This window comes from Oryctolagus cuniculus, chromosome X (genome assembly GCF_964237555.1).
Source record: "Oryctolagus cuniculus chromosome X, mOryCun1.1, whole genome shotgun sequence".
In the NCBI taxonomy this organism is placed as follows: Eukaryota; Metazoa; Chordata; class Mammalia; order Lagomorpha; family Leporidae; genus Oryctolagus; species Oryctolagus cuniculus.
Genome location: NC_091453.1, coordinates 53,022,678 through 53,047,215, shown reverse-complemented (window position 1 = coordinate 53,047,215; position 24,538 = coordinate 53,022,678).

Below are 24,538 nucleotides of genomic sequence, written 5' to 3'. Positions count from 1 at the left end.
TGAATTTGCTTCTCTGTATTTTTGAGTAATCTTAAAAATATCACTCTTTTGAATTCCTTTTCAGGAATTTCATCTCCTTGTCTTCACAATATAATATTTAAGCATGTTTATATCCCTTTTTATAAGTCATATTTTCTTCCTTGTAGATATTTCTTGTGTTTCCATATTGTTTTCATGCATCTGGGGAAATATAGTTTATATCTCCTCTGAAAGGTTTATTTTTTGAAATGTGCCTTTATGGCTTAGTGGAATGCTTCCTTCTTCAGCAGATATCCCAAAGTGTGAATTGGATGGGGTCAGTGAGGTCCTACAGGAGCGTGAGGGTGGGGCAATATCCAGAGTGACACCCAAGTTGAGCATGGTTTATCTCCTCTTTCTTCACCGTAGAAGAGAGTATGATGGCATTGGCTGGTGTGTTCGCTATCCCAGCCCCTCTTGGCCAAGGTGAACAAACTGCCCAAGGTGAGCACTCAGTGCCTGCACACCCCACACACTCAGGCACAAGAACCACACAAAGGAGCCATGTGCTCCATAGTGTGAGTGCAGAACCCTCCACACGACAATCTCTAGCACTCAAGGAGCTCCAAGCATATGGAGTTCGACCCAGTGAATGCTCATAGACCTAGCCACACCACATGCCCTTCTCAGTTTCCTGGTCTATCACAGTCACAGGATTCCCACAGTCACAGGGTGTGGGGAGCCCACAGTCATAAGGCACAGGGCATCCACACTTTGCTATGTAAGTTTCTCCATCAATGGAGAGAGCCGCCCTGTTCCCGGAGCAACCTGCTTGTCTGACAAGATTAAGTTAGGGAGGGATGGGGAGAAATGTTCCCTCCCTAAAAGGAACTAAGTGGGTTCCCTCTAACCCAACCAACTCTACAGATTGTACTCAAAGTCAGTAGACCATGGATTTCTCCTTCAGACAAAATCCACCAGTGGCACAGACTGCAACAGACTTCATTCACGTTATTCTGGAAAGATGGCAATTGCAACCCACTGAGTCCCTGGGCACCTTGGTTTATGGAGGAGAGGAAATCAATGTGGTCCCCTCTGCATGGTTAGGTGGGCACCCTGCACTCTTTCTGCTCTTCTGGGTGGACTCAAAGTCAGTGGGGACTGCAAGGTTCTAACTCAGACAAGATCACCAGTTTTTTTGCACGCAGACTTTTGCAGGTTATTCTCACCTCGGTCTGAAAAGATTGTGTCTAAACCAGTCACAGGAGTTGCTGGTGGCATCCTGCTAGCTGCTGCATTTCTGTACAGACTGCACTGCTCAGTAGTCTCTCTTCTTTTGTAGGCTTCCAATGGAAACTTCTCTCAAACTTCTTTCAACACAATGAAGAAAAATCTTTTCCTCTTTGCTAGAGCAGACATGACATCAACAAAAAAAAGAAGATGTGTGTGTGTTGGGGGGTGGGAATGGAATGCCTTCCTTTACAGTAAAGTACCTGCCAATGAAAGTAGGAATGAGTGAAAGCATTAGAAAATGAAGAATTTTTGGAGCCAGCATTGTGTCATAGTGGGTAAAGATGCCACCTGTGACACTGGTTCTTGTCACAGCTGATCCACTTCCAATCCACCTCCATGATAATGGACTGGGAAAGCAGCAGAAGGTAGTCCAAGTGCTCGGGAACCTGCCACTCACATGGGAGATTGGAGAGCATTCCTAGTTACTGGCTTCAGCTTGGCCATTGTGGACATCTGAAGGGTGAACCAGTGAATGGAAGATCTTTCTCTCTCTCTTTCTCTCTCTGTCAATCTCTCTTACTCTAACTCCGAGTTTAAAGAATAAATAAAATAGTCTTTAAAAAATAACCAATTTTAGACAACTAACAGAGCACCTAAAAGGAAACCTATTGAAGTGAAATGGACACTATGAGAAAAAATGGCTTGATCAGCCCTTGTCCTGACTGTCGAGGAACAACTTACTATTTTATTCCTTTTAGTATCTTTTTGTTCTACTTAACACCATTGGTTGAACTCTTTAATTAACACACAATTATTCTTAGGCGTTTAAATTTAACTGAAAAGCGACCCCTGTTAAATATGAGTGGGAATAAGAGAGGGAGGAGATGTACAGTTTGGCACATGCTCACGTGGGCTTACCCCTAATGGTAGAGTTAGAAACGTGCCAGGGGGTTCCAATTCAATCCCATCAAAGTGGCATGTACCAATGCCATCTCAGTAGTGAAAGTGATCAGTTTCAGTTCATAATTGATCATAATTATAGGATTAAGTGTCAAAGGGATCACATAAACAAGACTAGTGTCTGCTAATAATAACAGATAGAATTAAAAAGGAGAGAACAATCATGGGAAGTGGGATATACAGCAGACTCATAGAATGGCAGATGTCCTAAACAGCACTCTGGCCTCAGAATCAGCCATTAAGGCATTTGGATCTGACTAAAAAGCCCATGAGAGTATTTCAGTCTTGGAAAGCCAAGACACTCAGGCAAAAAATAAAAATGACCTAAATGAAAGATCTCTGTGAGTGAGATCCCAGCGGAAAGAACGGGCCATCAAAGATCAAAGAAGGAGGTACCTTTCTCTGAAGGGAGAAGAGAACTTCCACTTTGACTATGGCCTTGTCTAAATAAAATCAGAGTTGGTGAACTCAAGAGACTTCTATAGCCTTGGCAGCTCATGACAAGAGCCTGGAGTGATTACTGACGTCATAAGTAAGAGTGTCAATTGTTAAATCAACAATGGGAGTCACCGAGCACTTACTCTCCATGTAGGATCTCTGTCCTTAATGTCTTGTACTATGTGAATTAACGGTATAACTAGTACTCAAACAGTACTTTATACTTTGTGTTTCTGTGTGGGTGCAAACTGCTGAAATCTTTACTTAGTATATACTAAATTGATCTTCTGTATATAAAGATAATTGAAAATGAATCTTGATGAAGAATGGGATGGGAGAGGGAGTGGAAGATGGGTTGGTTGTAGGTGGGAGGGAGGTTATGGGGGGGAAGAAGCTGCTATAATCCAAAAGTTGTACTATGGAAATTTATATTTATTAAATAAAGGTTAAAAAATAACCAATTTTCAACCAGTTAAGAAATTACAAACTAGGCAAGAACTCTGAATGAAGAATAAGGACAAGTGTTGAAATTTTGGGAGAAACTGATCCGACTATCCCAAAATATCATGAGGCAGAGTACTTATTAATCACAGTGAGAAGATGATATCTTCACAATGTAGAGATATTCCTGAGAAACACCTGAAAATGCACCTCATTTAAATAGACAGACTTTAGTTGTAACATAATATGAACTACTCATCACTTCCTCAATATTCTAACCTAAAATATCACACATGAATATCAAAAGAAATAAATCTCAGGCAAACTGATATTATGGTACACCTTACAAGGCAACAGGAAAAATAACAATCTCACAGAAAAAAAATTAGTTATGGCATTGGGCCTCAGGGCATTGCCAAACACATCACCATAACTTACGGGGCCTAAGGACATGTCCACCATGGCCCATGGCCCATGGTCCATGGCCCATTGACATACTCATGCGGTTGTCCATGATCCATACTATCAGCACTGCTCATCTCAGTAGGGTAAAGTAAAACATAAGTAAATGATAAGTAAAACAAAGTCCACAACCCCAGTGTCACTACTGTCATTGCTGGAAGCCCCAACTACCAGAGGTACTCAACTTGGGGACAGGTCCATTGCAGTCCACAGTCCTAGGGCCACTACTGCAATTACTGGGAACACTAGCCACCAGTGGCTGCCTTCTTGGTCCTGAATGTGAGTTTCACATGGTTCATGCCTTCAGTGACAGTGCTGCTGATATCAGAGTCCTGGACACACACCACCACAACCCCAATAGTACCTGAGTTAGTGTCCTGCATTCTCCATGTCCCAACTGCCACCATTCTCATAGTTTGAGGAGCCATCCAGAGCATGTCACAACCACACTACTATACATACCGCACTATCGTGGGTTGCTAGAGTGCCCTCACCTCTGTGCAACCATTGGAGATGGATAGGCTCCCTGACCCTCCCACCAAACCTGCTGTATCCACAATGATTGCAGTTCAAGAAGCTGTAGGGAGAGTACACAAAGGTGCCCAATTGGAAATGAAGACAGCATAGGCTATCACACCATCACCCACAGACACATTAGGATGTATCTTTTTTACTTTAAAAGTAACTTAAAAATTAGCAGGGACAACTAATCACCATATGAGCAAACATCAGCAAGTGATGAACTACCACAGTAACATCAGCCCTTCCAAAGGACACCATATTCCTTTAGCAGGAGAAAACAAGAAGGATATTGATAAAATACTGGATAATTAATTTAAAATAATGATTATAAGAAAACTTAATGAGATATAGGAGAACTCAGGAAGACAATTTAATAAAATTAAGAAGGCAGTTGGGGTTGGCACCATGGCGCAGTAGGTTAATCCTCCGCCTGTGGTACCGGCATCCCATATGAGTGCCGGTTCTAGTCCCGGCTGCTCCTCTTCCCATCCAGATATCTGCTATGGCCTGGGAAAGCAGTAAAAGATGGCTCAAGTCCTTGGGCCCCTCCACCAGCGTGGGAGACAAGGAAGAAGCTCCTGGTTCCTGGTTTCGGATTGGCGCAGCTCCTGCTGTTGCAGATATTTGGGGAGTGAACCAACAGACAGAAGACTTTTCTCTCTGTCTCTTCCTCTCACTGTCTGTAACCCTACCTCTCAAATAATTAAATAAAAATCTTTTTTTAAAGAGAAGGCAATTAATGATGTGAAGGCAAATTCAGCAAAATTATAGAGATAATGGATAAGAATCAGAAAGAAATCTTGCAATAGAAGACCTCAATAGATCAAATACAAAAATACAGTTGAGAGACAAAGACAGACTAAACAAGCAAATAAGAATTTCTGAACTTGAAAAGAGATGTTATGGAAAATCTGTGTTAGAAAAAAAACATTTGTTCCTTTAATTTGCAAAACTAAAGAAAGTCTACAAAAATTATGGACCACCATGAAAGGAAGCAATATTTCAACTGAGTGTCCATGGAAGTGAAATGAATGGAAAATGTACAGACAATATATTCATTAAAATAATAGGTACCAGATGAAGACCACTGCTCAAAGATGGAAGCATACAGAGGGAGCTTACTGCTTTAGTACAGGGGAGGACAGTTTTTAAAAAAGTGGATAGAGTGCAATCTCAGGGCAGGATTAGGGAGAATACAGCAGAGGAAACTCCATGCAAACTGGAGGGACACTGTGGGCCTAGGGGAAGGGTGTGGATGCTCATAGCTCAGGTCCCCATTAGCCATCAGTACCAGCTTTGGAGTGAGGTGAGACCAGACTGCAGCAAGCCCAAGCCACTGGCAATAAAGCTATGAGAAGAGCCTGGTATGGGTCCAGCTTGGAGGCCTGTGGAGGATTGTGTACCTGCCACCCTAGAGGGTAAAAAAGGGGGGACACGGTTATCTCTACCAGGCCACCCAGCACCAGCCCTATAACTACCTGAGAGAGAGCAGGTACCATTCTAGACATATGTAACAGCTGCACCAGCTCATGTCTGCATGCTCAGCAAACAGCCAAGGGGAGACACCTGAGTCTGGCTGAAATAATTGACAAGGGGCTGGGTGCTCATGACTGTGGAAGCTTTGTGGGCCAGGAAGACACTTTGGCTGTGTGGGAGGACATAGGGTGTGGCTAGGGGCCTGGTGCTGTGGTGTAGCCCATTAAACCATCGGCTGCATGCTGGCATCCCATATGTGTGTCTGTTCAAGAACCAGCTGCTTCACTTCTGATCCAGCTCTCTGCTATGGCCTAGGAAAGCAGTAGAAGATGGTCCCAGCCCTTGGCCCCCTACACCCTTGGGGAATACCCCAAAGAAGTTCCTGGCTCCTGGCTTTGGATCAGCTCAGCTCTGGCCATTGTGGTCAGTTGGGAAGTGAACCAGTGGAATGGAAGACTGACTCTCTCTCTCTCTCTCTCTCTCTCTCTCTTTAACTCTGTCTTTCAAATAAATAAAATAATTCTTAAAAAATATAGACTAGCTGAATGGATTAAAAAAATCTATTTGCTGCCTACAAGGAACATACCCCACCAACAAAGATACATGCAGACTGAAAGTGAAAGGATGAAAAAAGTTACTCCCTACTAACAGAAACCAAAAAAAGAGCTGGTGTAGCAATCCTAATATCAGACAAAATAAACTTTAACACAAAAACTGTTAAAAGAGATAAAGAAGGGCATTATATAATGATTAAGGGATTAATTCTACAAGAAGATGTGACTATTGTAAATGTATATGCACTTAATTACAGGGCATCTGGCTATTTAAAAGAAATGTTAATGGATCTAAAGGGAGACATAGACTCAAATACAATACTAATGGGGGACTTCAATTCTCCACTTTCAGCAATAGACAGATCAACCAGGCAAAAAATTAACAAGGAAACAATAGACTCAACTGACACTGTAGACCAAGTGGACCTAATGGATATCTACAGAACTTTTCATCCTACAGATGCAGAATAAATATTTGTCTCACCAGTGCATGGAACTTCCTGTAGGATAGACCACATGCAAGAGCATAAAGCAAATTCAGCAAATTCAAAAAAATTGAAATTATACCATGCATCTTCTCAGACCACAATGGAATGAAGCTGGAAATCAACAACTCAAAAATATCTAGAACATACATAAACACATGGAAACTGAACAGTGGGTCATTGAAGAAGTCAAAAGAGAAATCAAAAAATTTCTGTAAATGAATGAAGTTGAAATTAAAACATATCAAAACTTATGGGATACAGAAAAAGCAGCATTAAGAGGAAAGTTTATAGCAGTTGGTGCTTACATTAAAAAATTGGTAAGGCACCAAATAAATGAGCTACAATTCATCTCAAGGACCTAGAAAAGTAACAGAAAACCAAACTCAAAACTAGTAGGAGAAAAGAAATAATTAAAATTAGAGAAGAAATAAACAAAACAGAAACAAAAAAAAGTTTAGCAAAATGAAAAGCTGGTTGTTTGAAAAATATACAGAATTGACACACCATTGGCCTAACTAACCAAAAAAAATGAATAAGACCCAAATCAATAAAATTAGAGATTGAAAAGGAAATAACAGAGACCACAGAAATAAAAAGAATCATCAGAAATACTAAAAAGAGCTGTATGCCAACAAATCAGGAAACCTAGAAGAAATGGATAGATTCCTAGATACAAACTACTTATATTGAGCTATGAATACATAGAAAACCTAAACAGACCAATAACTAAGATGGAAATTGAATGAGTAATAAAGACCCACCCACAAGGCCAGCGCTGTGGCTCACTTGGTTAATCCTCCACCTGTGGCGCCGGCACCCCATATGGGTGCCGAGTTCTAGTCTCGGTTGCTCCTCTTCCAGTCCAGCTCTCTGCTGTGGCCCCGGAAGGCAATGGAGGATGGCCCAAGTGCTTGGGCACCTGCACCCACGTGGGAGACCAGGAAAAGCACCTGGCTCCTGGCTCCAGCCATAGCGGCCATTTGGGGGGGTGAACCAACGGAAAGAAGAGCTTTCTCTCTGTCCCTCTCTCTCACTGTCTAACTCTATCTGTCAAATTAAAAAGAAGACTCACCCAGAAAATAAAAGCTCGGGAGCAGATAACTTCACTGTTGAATTATACCAAACATTGAAATAAGAACTAATTCCAGTTCTTCTCAAACTATTCAAACATTTGAGAGAGGGAATCCTGACAAACTCCTTCTAGGAACCCAGTATTACTTCAATTATGAAACCAGAAAAAGATACAACATAGAAAGAGAACTACAAACCAATTTTCCTGATGAACATAGACCCAAAAATCCTCAACAAAGTTATGGCCAATCAAATCTAACAACACATCAGAAAAATCATTCATGTGGACCAAGTGACATTTATCCCTGGTATGCAGGGATGGTTAGACATTTACAAAACAGTCAATGTGATACATCACATTAACAAACTGAAGAACAAAAACCATATGATCATCTCAATAGATACAGAGAGAGCATTTGATAAAATACAACATCCTTTCATTAGGAAAACTTTAAGTAAATTAGGTATAAAAAGAACATTCCTGAACACAATCAAGACAATTTATGTCAAACCCACGGCCAGTGTCTTATTGAATGGGGAAAAGTTGGAAGCATTCCCACTGAGATCCAGAACCAGACAAGGATGCCTACTCTCACCATTGCTATTCAATATAGTCCTGGTAGTTTTATCCAGAGTCATTTGGCAAGGAAGAAGTAATCAAAGGGATACAAATTGGAAAAGAGGAAATCAAACTACCCATATTTGCAGAAGAAACTATTCTATATATAAGGGATCCAAAACATTGCACCAAGAGACTATAGAAGAGTTTGGTAAATGGCAGGATATAAAATCAACACACAAAAATCAACAGCTTTTGTATACACAGACAATGCCATGGCTGAGAAAGAACTTCTAAGATCAATCCCATTCACAATAGCTACAAAAAATCAAATATCTTGGTATAAATTTAACAAAGGATGTCAAAGTTCTCTATGATGAAAACCACAAAACATTAAAGAAAGAAGTAGAATAAAATACAAAAAATGGAAAAATCTTTCATGTTCATGGATTGGAAGAATCAATATCACCAAAATGTCCATACTTCTAAAAGCAATTTACAGATTCAATGTGATCCTAATCAAAATACCAAAGGACATTTCTCTCAGATATAGAAAAAATGATGCTGAAATTTTTGTAGAAAAATAGGAGACCCTGAATAGCTAAATTAATGTTACAACAAAAAACAAAGCGAGAGACATAACAATACCAGATTTAAAGACATACTACAGGGCAATTATAATCAGAACAGCTGGTACTGGCAAAAAAAAAAAACAGATGGATAGATCAATGCAACAGAATGAAAAAGCCACAAATCAACCCATGCATCTACAACAAGCTTGTCTTTGACAAAGGATCTAAAATCAATTCCTGGAGCTAGGACAGTTTCTTCAATGAACTGTGCTGGGAAAATTGGATAACCATATACAGAATCATGAAGCAAGACACCTACCTTACAACTTGCAAAAAATCCACTGAAAATGGATTAAAACCTAAATCTATGACTTGATACCATCAAATTATTAGAGAACACTGGGGAAATCCTGCAAGACATTGGCATAGGCAAAGATTTCTTAGAAAAGACCCCAGAGGCACAGGCAATCAAAGCTAAAATTGGGATTACAAATTGGATTACATCAAATTGAGATGCTTCTGCACTGCAAAGGAAACACTCAGCAAAATGAGGAGGCAACCGACAGAATGAGAGAATTTATTTGTGAACTATGCAACTGATAAAGGATTAATAACCAGAATATAAAAAGACATCAAGAAACTCAACAACAACAAAACAAACAACCCAGTTAAGAAATAGGCAAAGGACTTAAACAGTCATTTTTCAAAATAGGAAATTCAAATGGCTAACAGACAGATGAAAAAATGCTCAGGATCATTAGCCACCAGGGGAATGTAAATCAAAACCACAATGAGGTTTCACCTCACCCCAGTTAGAATGGCTTTCATATGGAAATCAACAAACAGCAAATGATGATAAGGATGTGGGGCAAAAAGTAACCTAATCCACTGTTGGTGGGGATGTAAACTGGTAAATCCACTATGGAAGACAGTATGGAGATACCTCAGAAATCCGAATATAGACCTACCATATGACCCAGCCCTTCCACTCCTGGGAATTTACCCAAGAGAAATTAAAGAGTTACCTGTACCCCCATGTTTATTGCAGCTCAATTCACAATAGCTAAGATATGGAATCACCCCCAAGTACCTGTCAACTGAAGACTGGATAAAGAAATTATGGGATATGTACATCATTGAATTCTACAGTCATTGGCAACAAAATGGATGAAATTGTACAACATTATACTTAGTTAAATAAGCCAGTCCCAAAAAGACAAATACCATGTATTCTCCCTGACATGTGATAACTAATAGAGCACCTAAATGGTAATCTATAAAAGTTAAATTAACTTTGAGATGCAATGACTTTCAGCTGCTCTTGTCTTGACTATTGAGTATCAGTGTTTTTTTCATACAATTTGTGGAACTCTTTGCTTAATATAGAGTTAATCATATGTGTATAAAGTTAATTGAACTATATCTTAGTTAAAAAATAAGAATGGGAATAGGAGACGGAGGAGGTATAGGGGTGGGAGTGTGGCTGTGCTATATGGTACAGACAGTATCAGGAGTATACAATTAATTACACATTTCAGAATTACTAGAGGAGAAGGGATTGAAGGTTCCCAACACATAGAAGTGATGCTATTTGAGCACATGATTTGATCATCACACATTGCATAGCTATACTGACTTATGATACTTAATGCCATAATTAAGGTCAGATGTTGTGTATCAATAAAAATGAACATAAACTGTTTTCGAGGAGATTTGAGAGATTCAATTTATATGACACGAACAAAACATGAAGGCTAAATGCAAAGGATGAGAATGCACTGGACTGTGTTCCCCCCAAATTCTCAAAATGATGTTATTGGGACAACTGGGGAAACTTGATTATGAACTATGCAGGCTCGTGATAGTATTACCATATTACTCAAAATTCTCAAAGATAATATTGATAACATTGTTGTATATGGTGTGTAACCTAGAATTAGAAGGCAGCATGCTGAAGGATCAGATGAAGTATTTGGAACTGTGAAATGGTTAATCAGCTAATCTAAAAAATAACTGAGAGATGTAACAATGGAATCTTCTTTATCTTGGGAACATAATCTTAACTGCGTTGTCACAGCTTTTGTGTTCAACATTTCAAAAGGGGAGAAAAATCGAGTCCTCAGATAGTAGAGTCAGGCACTGAAGTATTTATCAATCAGGTGAGGTGATTCTGATATTTCTTTGAAAATAATATGTCAGAGGGGATGGAAGAGGATATGAAATGTGTAAGACCTGAGCTGTTAGTAGATACAGTTGAGAGAAGAATAATTGGAGGATTCACATATGGCCATCCCTTGTGCAGAATTCCTCAAGAATGACTCCCTAAGGATCATCAGAATCACCAGGGAATTTGTGAGAAAAGCAAACTCTAGAGCTTGCCATCTGAGACTACAAATAAGGTGCTAAGTAATCTGCATTGTAACAAGCCCTCTAGCTGATTCTGATGCAAGCTAATGTCCCAGTACCACTGCTTTCATGTAATGAACTGGTGATTGTTCATAAATTTGTGTACACACAGTGTGTACAATTAAAATAATGCAAACTACAATTATTTTTATGAATGATCCCAGGATTTATTTAAAGTTAGAGTGATAAGACGCTCACAAGTTAGTATAGACATCACCTGAAGAGATACGTGTTATGAATGGACCAGAGTGTTGCCTATGAGGATAGACTGTTGGAGGAGGCCAAAGAGAACAGAAAACAGTAAGGGCAAGAAGCCAAAAGGCAGAAGAGTCACATCCAAGTGTAACGGTCATTTTTATGGTGTGGGAGTTTGGGTGAAGTTTAGTGTATGTGAGCCCTTCTAGGAATTTCATGATACCTCCTTGTGGAGTTTAACTTTCACATGGCCATCATAGAGTACATGTTTTAAGAAGAAATCCTGGCTGCCGCCATGGCTCAATAGGCTAATCCTCTGCCTGCGGCACCGGCACACCGGGTTCTAGTCCCAGTCGGGGCGCAGGATTCTGTCCCAGTTGCCCCTCTTCCAGGCCAGCTCTCTGCTGTGGCCAGGGAGTGCAGTGGAGGATGGCCCAAGTGCTTGGGCCCTGCACCCCATGGGAGACCAGGAGAAGCACCTGGCTCGATCCTTCGGATTGGCACGGTGCGCCGGCCGCAGCGCACCAGCCACGGCGGCCATTGGAGGGTGAACCAACGGCAAAGGAAGACCTTTCTCTCTGTGTCTCTCTCTCTCACTGTCCACTCTGCCTGTCAAGAAAAAAAAAAGAAATCCTTTGTGTTTGTTTTTTCTGTCACTTTACACAGTACAAATGTTCAAATTAGAAGACACACATTACAGATACTTCACTGGGCAAGTGTGATAAAATTTCAAGATCGATAATCTCTATTTCACAAACACTTTCAGACTTGTTTGTTAACTCAGTCCATGAGCCTATGCCTTTGACTTTGGAACCAGGTAGAGAGAGTATGAGACAGAGAAATGTTCAAATCAACCTGACTCATGAATCAAAGATATCAAAGCTATACACAAAATTTGAGCAAACTGATACCTCCAGTGTAGCTAAAATAGAATACATTGTACCTGAGATACATGCATTCCAGGAGAAAAAATCTAGTTCAAATTTAGGAAGATAAGGGTTCAAAGACTAGCATGAGGGAGATGAGGGAGATGTGTGTGTGTGTGTGTGTGTGTGTGTGTGTAACCAGGACTTCATCTGGCACCCATATGGGATGCCAGCACTAGAAGCAGGGGTTTAACCCTCTATGCAATAGCACCGATCCCATATGTTTGTTGTTGGTAAGTTGGTTACTTGCTCCAAATACTAATAACACAGGTAGGTTTACATTTTGAAAACCCTGACAAATCCTTGTAATGTATAATTTTGGTACTCTTTCAATTACAAATTAAAATTTTCTAAAATTTTCAGAAAAAAAGTTTTACATGACAGTCACTATATTCATGGATTAAAGACATAAAGTCTTGCTAATTTTCAGACAGGTAAAAATGAAATTGAACATTTACTGATAGTTTGTGAGAAAACCTTTTGAAATGAGTACTGTTAGGGATGGTTGCTATGCTGCTAAATGGAAAAGTTGCTGACAGAAAAGGAAAAGAAAGGGAAGGAAAGGAAGAAAGAAAGGAAGAAAAGGGGAAATGGAAATACAGGGAAATCATTTTAATCTGTACAGGCTGGCAGCATTCTTTTTTTTCCCCCAGTAACTGTTAATTTTTTTTAACTTTTATTTAATGAATATAAATTTCCAAAGTACAGAATATGGATTACAATGGCTTCCCCCCCATAACGTCCCTCCAACCCACAACCCTCCCCTTTCCCACTCCCTCTCCCCTTCCATTCACATCAAGATTCATTTTCGATTCTCTTTATATACAGAAGATCAGTTTAGCATACATTAAGTAAAGATTTCAACAGTTTGCTCCCACAAAGAAACATAAAGTGAAAAATACTGGTTGAGTACTAGTTATAGCATTAAATCTCAAAGTACAGCACACTAAGGACAAAGATCCTACATGAGGAGTAAGTGCACAGTGACTCCTGTTGTTGACTTAACAAATTGACACTCTTGTTTATGGCATCAGTAATCACCCTAGGCTCTTGTCATGAGCTGCCAAGGCTATGGAAGCCCCCTGAGTTCACTGACTCTGATCATATTTAGACAAGGCCATGGTCAAAGGTGGAAGTTCTCTCCTCCCTTCAGAGAAAGGTACCTCCTTCTTTGATGACCCGTTCTTTCCACTGGGATCACACTCGTGGAGATCTTTCATTTAGGTTTTTTTTTTCCCCAGAGTTTCTTGGCTTTCCATGCCTGAAATACTCTCATGGGCATTTCAACCGGATCTGCATGCCTTAATGGCTGATTCTGAAGCCGGAGTGCTGTTTAGGACATCTGCCATTCTATGGGTCTGCTGTGTATCTCACTTCCCATGTTGGATCATTCTCTCCCTTTTTTATTCTATCAGCTAGTATTTGCAGATACTAGTCTTGTTTATGTGATCTCTTTGGTTCTTAGTCCTATCATTAAGATCAATTGTGAACAGAAATTAATCACTGGGACTAGTGAGATGGCATTGGTACATGCAACCTCGATGGGATTGAATTCGAATCCCCTGGTATGTTTCTAACTCTACCATTTGAGGTAAGTCAGCTTGAGCATGTCCCGAATTGCAGGCAGCATTCTATTTAAAATTAGGAGTAAAACAAGAGAAAAACCCTTTTGCTGTCTCTATTATACCTTGCACTGGCCAGCCCTTGCACTGAAGAAGACCTTCAGTTGATTTATGTTTCCGTTACTCAAGGTTACAGAGAAAATCCAAGAACGGCAACAGACAAATCGATAAACATGTAGTAGAGGATATTCGATTGGCTGAAATGAATATCATTATGCAAAAGAAAAATCCAAATGCAATTCTATTACTCAATTTGCATAGATTAACATTGCAAGCAGATACAGACACAGATACAAGAGCAGCAGCACTCTAAGAATCATGAGAAAATTCAATAATGGTATATATTATGTGAACTCATAACAGACGAAAGTTAATCCAAAGGAAAGATTACAACTGTAAAGACCCGCATAAAATGAGAAACATTCCAATTCGGTGGCTAGGAAGGCTGGGTATCTTACAGTCAGTTCTCAGAGACCTGATACAGAGAAAACACACAAGACATTTGTGGCAACCGGGCTTTCAGGGAACTGGACATGCAGCCCTGTTTGTGTGTGTGTGTGTGTGTGTGTGCGCACGCGGGCGCACGAGTGCACGCACATGCACGTGTTTTCCCGTGGCTGCACAAAAGGCAAATAATGGTGATGGTGAGTTTGGCAGCGACCAGGAAAACATGGAGACTCGAACAGCAGGCAACGAGAAGGGCGCTTAGGTAATGCAAATTAAGAGAGTGAGGTATGGGCACAGAGCAGGCAAATGTGTGTACACAACAGATCCGGGAGCTCACTACACGAGGCCCGCGACCGTGCCCAGAGAGATGTCTGTGGTGTCGACAAATGTCCGCTCGGGGGCAGATCTGCAGCGAATGAGAAGTTCAGCCCTAGGAATCCAGGCAGGCCACGAGAACGCTCGCTGCCTAGCAAGCAGCGCGCCACAGGAGCCACTGGTGGTTCCAGGGGAGGCCACAGGAGGGCGAAGGGCGTGGCCCGTGAGTTCGCGAGCGGCAGCGGATGGGGAAGTGCCCTGGTCGCCAGCCACTGGGTGGCGTGAGGGACTCTGCTCAAAGCTTATTGGGCCGTGTCCGGGAAAAACCGGAAGAGAAGCCGGAGCAAGCGGGAGGACGCCAGAGCGAGCCAGAGCACAGGAGCGGAGAAGTCCCTCAGGCCCACTGTCCAAGATAATTGACTCGGGTCTGCAGGAGGCTGGGTAAGACAGGCTGCAGTCAGGAATTTGACCCCCTCTTCATCCCTCTTCCTCCCTGCTTCCTCCCCTCCCTGCTGCTCTGGATTAACTGCTCTCCCAGTCTTCACCTTAGTATGGTTCCCATCCCGGCCCTGACCTCAAACGCTCGCGTAGCCCTCACGCCGAGCCCCTTCTCGGAGGAGCCCTTTCCCAGGTTCCCTGTTGGAGGACTCCTGTCCTTGACGACGGTTCTGAGGTGGGGAGAAGGGCAAGATTTTTCTCGCTGAGGAGCTGTGGTGGGGGCGCGCAGCAGCAGGCGAGCTGCACAAGTTCCACTGCTCATGCGTAACGACGGAGCATAGACAGGTTCTGGAGGGGGAAGATGGGCTTGGATGAGAGCTGAGAAAAAGCTGGTGTGGGGGTAAGAGGGGCGTCGGTGCCATCAGGATAGACATGCCTAGTGGCCGCGACAGGCATTGCACCTTGTTGTGGGTTTTCTTTTTTTCCTAAATAAATATATTCGTCTCTAATATTTTAGCCCCCAAAATTTTCCTTGGCACGTGGGAACTATTTGAAAGTAGTCTTTATATAATAGATTATTTAGAGCAAGTCAGTTTTGAGATCTTTATTTGAAGCTGAGGAAAAACTTACTCTTCAAATTCCTGAGTCCAAAGTACACCTATAATTTGAGCAAAGGAGTCATCTTCTTCTAATACTGTGGACATCACACACTTTATAACTGCATGAGAAATATTTGGCTAAATACTTAACTGTACATTTATTTATTTACTTATTTATTTTGAACAGGCAGAGTTAGACACACAGAGAGACAGAGAGAGTTATAGACAGAGAGAGAGAGAGAGAAAGGTCTTCCTTCCGTTGGTTCCCTCCCCTAATGGCCACTACGGCCGGCGCTGTACCGATCTGAAGCCAGGAGCCAGGTGCTTCTTCCTGGTCTCCCATACGGTTGCAGGGACCCAAGCACTTGGGCCATCCCCCGCTGCCCTCCGGGGCCACTGCAGAGAGCTGGACTGGAAGAGGAGCAACTGGGACTAGTACCCGGTACCCCTGCCGTGGCTAGAACCCCGGGTGCTGGTGCTGCAGGCGCAGGATTAGCCAAGTGAGCCGTGGTGCCAGCCAGCTTAAATACTTAACTGTACATTAAGACAGCTTGAATGCCTAGATAGAACAAAGTCTAACTCTATACACAAATGCTAAAATACAAAGAACATTCAAGAAGCATTAACCAGGGCCTGCACTGTGGCTCATTGGGTTAGCTTGTGACATTGGCAATCCTATATTAGCACCAGTTTGAATTCTCACTGCTGTTTTTGATCCAGCTTCCTCCTTATTTGTCTGGGAAAGCAGTGGGGGATTCCCCAAGTGTCTGGCGGTTGAAACCAGGTAGGAGACCAGGATGGAGTTCCTGGCCCGGGCCTTGGTCTGGCACCTTATTGTTTCTTTAAAGATTTATTTATATGTTTGAAGTCCAGAGTTACAGAAAGGCACATAGCGAGAGAGAAAGAGAGAGGGAGAGAGAGCGAGAGAGAGAGAGAATGAGTCGTATTTTTCCATCTCCTGGTTCACTCGCTAAACGGCCGCAACAGCCAGGGCTGGACCAGGCTTAAGCCAGGATCCAGGAGCATTTTCTGGATTTCCCACATGGAGGTAGGGACCCAAGCAATTGCGCCATCTTAGCTGCTTTCCTAAGCACATCAGAAGGAAGCTGAATCAGAAGTGGCACCAACTGGTACCCATATGGGATGCTGGTGCTGCAGCTGGCCCCTTTACCTGCTGTAATACAGCCCTGGCCCCAGGGCATGGCACCTTAGGAAGTCATGTAAACCTGTCGAGTGAGGAATCAAGGAAGTGAGTGAGGGTATGAAAGAAAATAATGACAGAAACCGGGCCAGGGATGCTGGAGTACAGTAAAATATGCTGGGGTGTCACAGGGTAGGAAGTTTGAAGGGGGCAGCAAGGGAGTAATCAAGATTAAGGTTGGGGCCGGCGCCATGGCTCACTTGGTTAATCCTCCGTCTGTGGCACTAGCATCCCATATGTGCAACGGGATTTAATCCCAGTTGCTCCTCTTCCAGTCTAGCTCTCTGCTGTGGCCCAGGAAGGCAGTGTGGATGGCCCAGGTATGCAGTGGTGGTTGGCCCAGGTGCTTGGGACCCTGAACCCATATGGGAGACCAGGAATTAGCACCTGGCTCCTGGCTTTGGACCAGTGCAGCTCCAGCCATTGCAGCCATTTGGAGAGTGAACCAACAGAAGGAAGACCTTTCTCTCTGTCTCTCTTTCTCTCACTGTCCATAACTCTACCTGTCATATAAATTAAAAAAAAAGATTAAAGTGTCAGGCCCAGTGCTGTGGCATAGTGGGTAAGGCCGCATCCTGCAATATCAGCATCCCATATGGGTGCCGGTTCAAGTCCTGGCTACTCCATTTCCAATCCAGCTCTCTGTTACACCCTCAAAAAGCAGTAGAGGATGGCACAAGTCCCTGGGCCTCTGCATCCATGTGGGAGACCCGGAAAATTCTCCATGCTCCTGGCTTCAGATCAGCCTAGCTCTGGCCATTGTGGTCATTTGGCGAGTAAAACATCAAATGAACATATCTCTCTCCCTCTCCCCCTCTCTTCCTCTCTCCCTCCCTCCCTCCCTCCCTCCCTCCCTCTCTGCTTCAGTCTCTCTGTAACTCTCTGCCTTTCAAATAAATAAATACGTCTTTTAAATAAAAGGTTAAGGTGGAGTGAGAGAAAAAATCCAAATGGTGTGTGAGGGGAAACTGAATATAGACTGATAATACAAGCCAGTGCAAGGGGCATAAGCCTATGCATGGGGGAGTTCATGAATGCAGGAGTTTAGGTAGACAGCTGTTGACACTGATGCCAGGAAGTGTCACTGGCATGGCAGAGTGCAGAGCGAGCCTGCAGAAGGCAGTGTAGTGGCTGTTGAAGGAGGCCAGGAGTGCATGGGTGTGCATGGATGTGCCTGAAGGGGGGATTCCTCTCCGAGAGAGTCAGTGAAAGCAAGGAGGATGCAGATGAGATTGAATGTGTGTGTGGGACCCTCCAACTTTCAATACAACACAATATGTGAGACCGGAGCCTCGTGGAGGCTGGCACTCAACTCTGTAAGAACTCTTGCTCATGTGGCTGCTGTCACAACCATCTCATCGCTACCCAAATTATGGTGCAGGAGCATAACCGCCTCTTCCAGGCCTGCAGTGTCACAGTTGTGTCTTCTCATGAGTATGGTGTCTGTCAAAGAAAGGGGACAGAACTTCTCTAAATGTGACTAACCTAGGACCTGTAATATCTTTTTTTTTTTTTTGACAGGCAGAGTGCACAGTGAGAGAGAGAGAGAGAGAGAGAAAGGTCTTCCTTTACCATTGGTTCACCCTCCAATGGCCGCCACGGCTGGCGCACCGTGTTGCTCCGAAGGCAGGAGCCAGGTAGTTCTGGTCTCCCTTGGGGTGCAGGGCCCAATCACTTGGGCCATCCTCCACCTGCACTCCCTGGCCACAGCAGAGAGCTGGCCTGGAAGAGGGGCAATCGGGACAGAATCCGGCGCCCCGACCGGGACTAGAACCCGGTGTGCCGGCGCCGCTAGGCGGAGGATTAGCCTAGTGAGCCGCGGCACCGGCCATGTAATATCTTTCTTTAGGAACCCTGCAAGGCCACCTGCTGTGACTACTCTGAGAAGGGAACAGGGGGCACAGCTGAAGAAGCAACTGGTTTGTGGACTGATCAAGAGCATGGCTACTGCTCCTGGGGCTCCTCTCTACATCAAGAATATGGCTAGAGGCCGGCGCCGCGGCTCACTAGGCTAATCTTCCGCCTTCTGGCGCCGGCACACTGGGTTCTTGTCCCGGTCGGGGCGCCAGATTCTGTCCCGGTTGCCCCTCTTCCAGGCCAGCTCTCTGCTGTGGCCAGGGAGTGCAGTGGAGGATGGCCCAAGTCCTTGGGCCCTGCACCCCATGGGAGACCAGGAAAAGCACCTGGCTCCTGCCATCGGATCAGCGTGGTATGCTGGCCGCAGCACACCGGACGCGGCGGCCATTGGAGGGTGAACCAACGGCAAAAGGAAGACCTTTCTCTCTGTCTCTCTCTCTCACTGTGCACTCTGCCTGTCAAAATTAAATAAATAAATAAAAAGAATATGGCCAGGAGTGCAGCAGTTCACAGTGAGTGTCTGGCCAAGGGGTGGGACTGAGTTATGGTGGAGGAAAGAATAGCTCCAGTAACTGAAGTTTGCCGTGTCCCTAAGCAATTTACAGAATTGTTCTTAGCTTGATCAAGTATAAACCGTCATCAATGTGTTCTACAAAGGGTTTGTAGGAAGGAAAGGTCTGTGGAGTACAGGGTGGGTTAAAAAATCCAAGGTGAAATGAGATCTCAGTTTGGGTCTTTGATAAAGAGACACAGCTTTCACAGCTGGGAACTGAACTTTCACAGCTGGGAAGGTGGACATGATGCCCCAGCTACAGGCCTACCCTTGCTATGTCTCCAATCTGGTAAGAAGAGTCTCTTTGAAATGGGGGAAGCACCCATCCATCCACTGCCCACTCCCTTTCCACTGTTCCAAAAGACAGGGGTTCCTCTTCTATCCCAGCCCCCACTAACCATGTGACTTTGGGTAAAATCATCTCTTTTCTTGGGCCCCAGTTTCTCCTGTTGCAAAATATAAGGTCATCTGCCTGATCTTGAAGGTTTTTGGAGCTCTGAAGTTGTGGGTCCTGTCTTCATCCCCAAACATGCATACACCCCCCTGTCCTGGGCAGCCTCACATCTGACTGCAGCTTGTGCTCTCTGGCCCTGCAGGGGATACCCCCAAGGGTGCTGCTGCTCAACCAGCCTCCAGAACACACATTTGTACCCTGCACTCCAGTGACATCAGAGGTTCCATTGATGTTTACTAATTCTGGACAGTCCCAGTGGCCCCCTCTCCTGCCAGATACATGAGTAGAGTTGCAGCCTTGAGCTGGTTGTTTCTTGTGTTATCATGTGCCCAACTTTGTGCTTAATGCCACAAGTTAGGAGGATACAGGGGAGGAAAAGCAAGAAGGAGTAGGAAAAGGAAATGTTTAAAGCCACGGAGAAGGTAGAGTCTCAGACTAAGATGCACAGACGGTGCTCCTCCAGCTTTACAATTACATATTTGAGAGACCTTAGGCAGGGACTTTATGTGTCCCAGCGTCTGTTTCCCTACCTGTAGTCTGGAGACAAAGTTGTATGTGCAAAACATTTAAAAATAGACTAGCAAGAGGCCTTCACCATCGCTGGTTCAGCAAATGAGGGAAGTTGTTCCCCATGTGTCAGATGCACAGGTTTGAAGGCCTATGCTATAAAGCAGGACTTTGAGAGGGAGAGCCACTGAGGCCCTTGAGAAAACCCAGGGGCTCATTTTATCAAGATTCCTGTGGGTGAACCAAGCTCCTCTTTCAGGGCCCAAGGGGATTGGGCCACATGAAGTTTAGGCTGTGTCCTGGAACGGGAACAGGAATCGCATATCTCCAGGGGCTTTGGAAATTAAACATGGTGACATGTGCTTTGCTATCATCTACCCTGAACACTAACAAGGGTTAGTGTTTCAGGATAGATATGCAAAATAGGTGTGAAACCAACAACAGATGGAACAGGAAGAGAATCATTCAAGACATAACCACACTCTCATGGGCCTTTGCATTACCACATGCAGACAATAAGAAATCCTGCCTCACTTTCTGTTCAGTGTTGCTATGTGTCTGCCAGAGGATTTAGTCCCCTGCCCTCCCCTTCCCTTATTTCCAGATACTCAAGTCTGACCCATCAGCCCTGTGATACTCTTGACCCTCTTCAACTGCAGCCACAGGTCGTGGTGAAGGAGTGGTGTCCCAAAATCTAGCAGGGGCTGAGCTTAAAGGGAATGGAAGAGAAGATAGCATTGGGGGAGGCACGGTGGTGGGAGGCTGGTGGGTATACATGGCTGAAGGGATACTTGTGCCATTGGGCATAGGTGTGGCTTTCCAGCACTGTTCTCTGATGTCCTTTCCTTCGCAGGTCCCTGAAACCTCTGAACAGGCTTTAGTTTCTGCCTCTGAGTGGCAGCATAAGCTAGATGCTGCTTAGGGGCTGCTGGCTCTGAGAAACTCTTACCCAACCCCACCTGACCCCATGCCTCAGCCCAGCCCTGAGGCCTCCCAGGTAGCCGGCTTCTTGAAAGGGGAGCCCTGAGGTGGGAATAGCTGAGAGAGGGCTGCAGGTGGGGTGGGGTGGGGTGAGTGTGGTAAGCAGGGTCTAACTGGAAAATCAGGATGAGTAAGTTGACTTTCCTCAATGCTGGGCACTACAGCTCTGCAGTGTGACTCCTGACAAGGTACTTGAGGGTTGCCCAGTGAAATTTTGAGAATTTAAAGCTTTGTGCTCAGTTACAAAGGGTTCTGGGTCCTCAAATCAAGCAACATTCAAACCAAGGCTCTGAGAGTGACAGGGGCTTGCTGTATGACATGCAGCATAGCAAGTGGGAGAACCAGGCTCTTGATCTCAGTGTTGGGCTCTCTCCCCAGACCCTTGTGGTCTGTTGTGGCCTGAGTAGGACACAGAGAGGTGCAAAGGGCTTTCTATGGAAGAGTTATGTTCCCTGCCTTTAGAGTCTTTCCATCCAGTCTTCATGTGTAGCTTGGCTGCCTTTGTACATTGTGTTGTGCAACCAAACCTCAAAAATGTGCCCAGAGAAGATGTGCTGCAGGGAGCTTTAAGCAGCAGAAAGACCTTGGTGAGGAGCAGGGACTGGGCAACCTCAGGAAGCATGGCAGGTAGGGCCCAGTGTGTGAGTGAAGCAATTGGTGTGAAGGAACTGCTGGAAAGGAAGGGAACAGGCTGCACAGGTTGCCAATCACGAAATGGGATGCCTGACCAGCAAATGAAGGGATTTTTTGTGAGCTAGATCAGGGCATATTCCAACACCCTGGGCTTTAGAAAAAGAAGTGTGGTAGGTATCATGGATGGGCTGAGGCATTCAGAATGGACATGGGGAAAGCTGAGGAGTTCCAAAGCCTGTGCAGTAGTCACTGTGACAAATCTATGATGGCACCAGAAAACAAAAATACCTGGGAAGGAAATATGCATGTGACCTGGCTCTGAATCCATCCTTTCTATCTACAGCCTCTGCTGGGGATAGAACACTCACCTCTCGTTCCAACTCACTGTATATTGGACATCTAGGCTGTACCTCTCTATGAGATACTACTCCCAAGGATATTACAGTGTTACAGCACTGCCTATTTGATATCTTGTTTTGAATTGCACAATGATTAGTGATAAATGCTAATATGTTAGAACTTTCTGGTGCTTTGTAAGTTTGCATAACTTTATTAATATGCAGAGCTATTCTTTGGTTGAGGTTGAATACTCCTGTTTGTCTCTGTCCCTTACTCCTTTGGATACTTGCATCCTTTTTGTGTTTCTTGTTAAACACAAACTTATATACCCTAACAAGATGATCAATGAGTTCATATGCCAGCCTGTTGATTTTTCTTGTGACTGGGGACATACCCAGTACACACATATCTGTATTCAGCCATGCATAAACATGATGCTGGCTTCATTTTTGTCTAACTTTGTGTATGTAAACAGATATTAAACTCTTGTTGTAAGGCACCAAGGTGTATTGTTCACTGTTAACCACTTCTGAACCGAGATGATCCTGACTTTAATATGCTTGTTCAACCCATGATTCCAAATGAGTATCACTTTCCCCAGTAAATGGCATTTCTTAACAAATCACTCAGGATGTGGAGCAAGGCTAAAGTCCTCCTCACATCTCCCTTCCTTCCTTCCCTGATTAGTTACCTGAACATGGCCCCAAAACAGCCCTCCTTGCCGGCGCCGTGGCTCAATAGGCTAATCCTCCACCTTGCGGCGCCGGCACACCGGGTTCTAGTCCCGGTCGGGGCGCCGGATTCTGTCCCGGTTGCCCCTCTTCCAGGCCAGCTCTCTGCTATGGCCAGGGAGTGCAGTGGAGGATGGCCCAGGTGCTTGGACCCTGCACCCCATGGGAGACCAGGAAAAGCACCTGGATCCTGGCTCCTGCCATCGGATCAGCGCGGTGCGCCGGCTGCAGCGGCGGCCATTGGAGGGTGAACCAACGGCAAAAGGAAGACCTTTCTCTCTCTGTCTCTCTCTCTCACTGTCCACTCTGCCTGTCAAAAATAAAAAATAAAAAAAAACAGCCCTCCTTCTGGCAACAGATAAACAAGTACACATGATCTAGGGGAAGGAAGAGGGGACTTGGGAAAGGACTAAGACTCTGGAATATAACTGTGACATAGGTACTCCTTTGTCCCATGAGTGATTAGGTGAAAGAAGAAGTGTGTTTTTGAAAGAATTTGGCATGAGAAGGAAGGATCACAAAAGAAACTAACACAAGTTGGGGGGAAGGAGTAAGGCCCTTGTCCCTGTGTATTTCACTTATTTGAGGCCCAAGGACTTTTCAGACCTGCCACTGGCACAACACACACTCTCACACACATTATTTACGTATATTTAGTCTCTTGGTCATGTATTCAGAAGATCTGAGGACATCTGTGTAAGTCTTATTCTTTTGCTTATTTCTCTTTGGAATGTGCTACTCCATTTCACAGACTTAAGACCTCACCATACAGAGCATTGTGGATCATGTTTTGACTCTTATGTCTTGAAATTTCATCATTTCAATCTGAGCATGTCCAACAAGTCAGAACTCAGGCAGAGAGAATCAATTTCACCCAGCAGTGTGAAGGAAAATGTTTTAACCAACAGATTATGAGGGTGAAGCAAGTAGGGGAAAATGCTGAAACATGCCACATTTGCCCTTTAAAGACACCAAAATAGTGTTAATGAGTTCAGAGCTGGGGAACCAGCACTGTGGTGCAGTATGGGAAGAGGATTCTTGCAACACTCAGCATTCCCTATGTTAGAGCCAGTTCAAGTTTCAGTTTCTCAAAATTCCAGTGAGCTCCCAGCTACTGTCCTGAGAGAGCAGTGGAGGGTGGCCCAAGTACTTGGGCCCCAGCTACCTAAATAGGAGACCCAGACAATGTTCCATTCTAATGGTTTGTCCTAGTCAAGTCCTGGCCATTGTGGCCTTTTTGATAGTGAACCAGAAGATGGAAAGTCTCTCTGTAACCTCTCTGTAACTATCTCCACCTCTATCTCTGTTTCTATCATGTTGCCTTTCAAATAAATAAATAAAAAGAAATCTTTAGAAGAAAATGGATGCAGAAATTCAGAAGTGATCTATTTCCAACATTCAGGTACAATAAATATCAACCTCAGGAACACATTTAATAGTAAAATGTAGAAAAAAATAATTAGGATTGAGGCATTTAAAGCTTGTATCACATGTAATTTCAATAAAATGGATGTCACTGCTCATTAACATAATTTAGTTCTTGGTAATGTGTCTATTCAACCTCCAGCTCTCAGGATTCCTATAAATTTAACAGTCTTCT